The sequence below is a fragment of the Ciona intestinalis genome, unplaced genomic scaffold (genome assembly GCF_000224145.3).
Source record: "Ciona intestinalis unplaced genomic scaffold, KH HT000573.1, whole genome shotgun sequence".
NCBI lineage: Eukaryota > Metazoa > Chordata > Ascidiacea > Phlebobranchia > Cionidae > Ciona > Ciona intestinalis.
In genome coordinates this window covers 3,897-6,237 of record NW_004190894.1, presented here as the reverse complement: position 1 = coordinate 6,237, position 2,341 = coordinate 3,897, and the positions used below count along the sequence as shown (strand labels likewise).

At 35.8% G+C, this 2,341-nt stretch overlaps 1 long non-coding RNA gene across 1 annotated transcript; it reads left to right on the top strand.

The window, feature by feature from the left end:
* Positions 1–1,408: 1,408 nt before the first annotated feature.
* On the top strand, positions 1,409–2,099 carry LOC113475476. Its single transcript, XR_003397226.1, has 2 exons — positions 1,409–1,653; positions 1,722–2,099. It is a non-coding gene; the product is annotated as an uncharacterized LOC113475476 (long non-coding RNA).
* Positions 2,100–2,341: the final 242 nt, after the last annotated feature.

Below are 2,341 nucleotides of genomic sequence, written 5' to 3'. Positions count from 1 at the left end.
ATATATATAAATATTTCAATTCAATTGTTAGTAAGCATCATTTGAGGTAACAAACAGAACAATAACTACAATATCGAGGCAAACTTTACAAGTTTTAATCAAAGCAAAACATTCCGTCATGAACAAAACCTTGGTAAAAATTTGGCTTTTCATGTGTAAGTCAAAAAAAAGAATCTGTAAGCATCTCCTTCCAATAAATAACTAAACAAATGCATATATAATAATACTTATAGGGATGTGCTGAAGTTGTAAAAGCTGGGGTTTGCCGAGCCCAAGCCCTTATGACGTTATTAAAGGATACCAAGGATATTTTAGGAAATTGCCAAAATCAGATAATATATATATATTTAGTCATGTAGCATTAATTTTGCGACAATCCGCGCTGTCTGAATAAAAATATCAAAATTCAAAGTGCTCTGTTTGGAATTTGAAATCCGCCATGTTTTTTTTTGGATTTTTATTTCTATGTCTGTGACGTCATCTAGTTGCAAAACTGCTGTCTGCTGCGGTACCAGATAATCTCATACCGCTGCAGGGCACCGTTGCCTTTTTCTTTGGCGTTTCTCTCGTTTGAAAATTGTTTCATTATGTCGTCAGTTAGGCAACTGTGTGCTCACGAATTAAGAGTCTGACAGTTGCAGGTCGTTTTTAAGGGCCTAAACACACCCCAAATGTACTTCGCTTTAATCGATAGAGTGTGTTTTTCTAATTCCAACGACACCTTACTTGTTTTAATCGGTTCTGTATAACCAAAGATATTCCAGCTTAAACACCGTGAAATTCAAAAAACTGATTTGAAAGTTGCGTGGCGAAAAAAATTGAGAAGTGTACTACCCACGTGACAAACACGTCACAAAATTGTTGAAGCGTGGCCGCTCTCATTCAGAAAGGCGAGAGGCAGTGTTTTCACCAAAAAACGAGAGAACAAAAAAAAACGCAAAAAAGCACAAAAAAACGCAGGTTTCGCTTTTACGAATGAATCAGTCACGTGACTAGTACGTTTCTACGTCACAATCACGGAGCTCGTAGTAAAAAAAAGATAGCGCTAGAGATCACTGTTTGAGGACGAATATCTCCGCCTATACTGGACCAATTTTAATAAGCAAAGTATTTTTGGAATCAATAAAACTTTCGCTTTATGAATTTACCATAAAAAATAAAAGTGACGTGGGGTGTGTTTAGGCCCTTTAATAAAGCAGTCTTACAGCTGCAGGTCGTTTTTTATAAAGTAGTCCTACAGTTGCAGGTCTTTTTATAAAGTAGTCCTACAGTTGCAGGTCTTTTTATAAAGTAGTCCTACAGTTGCAGGTCGTTTTATAAAGTAGTCCTACAGTTGCAGGTCTTTTTATAAAGTAGTCCTACAGTTGCAGGTCGTTTTTATAAAGTAGTCCTACAGTTGCAGGTCGTTTTTATAAAGCAGTCTTACAGCTGCAGGTCGTTTTTATAAAGCAGTCTTGTTGTGTGTGAGAGTATGTGTTGTGTAAAAAATTCGTATTTTAAACCAATATTTGTTATATAGATTAACGTAAAAAAATGACATTTAACTTTGACAAATGCCACGGCATTACTTTTAAAATGTAAGTTTGTAGTGTAATTCATATTAAAGTGATATTGGAGTGAAAAAGAAGATGAGGATCGGTTTAACAAAAAAAGGTCAGGTCATTTTAGTTGTAACTCGAATAATTAGGTTTGATGTTTATTTTTCTTAACCTAAAATGCAGGCTGCAGGCATCCAACATCGAGTGGATAGCAGAGTGATTGACAAAGTCGGAGAACTAATCGATGACCGTGTTTGCTCCATTATGGAAATACAAGGTCATTTAAGAATATTTGTTGTTCATGAACTTTTCAAGAATACATTGCCTCCAGCATCAAGTAACAGAAGATTTTTTCCAACAAAAAAAGACATTAACAATCATTATTATAATGCATACACAAAACGAAAAATGTCGAAAATTGACCAAGCAAATGTGCAATTACTGGTAGATGAGTGGTGCCACAAGTTACCTGAAGATAACATTCTCTTCAGACCCTATATTGCCAGTATTCGTTCCAAACAATTAATTGAAGACATTGATGGGGATGATATCACTGCAGTGAATGCCAAACAAACATTACTGTTTGTATACCAGACAGCTTGGCAAAGTAGACTCCTACTACGTTATGGTCAGGATATCTGCCTCCTGGATGCAACTTATAAGACATCAAAGTATGCACTGCCACTGTTCTTTCTTTGTGTAAAGACCAATGTCAACTATCAAGTTGTTGCATGTTTTGTGCTCCAAAACGAATGTCAATCAGACATTCAGGAAGCTCTTGTAATTTAAAGTCTTGACACCTG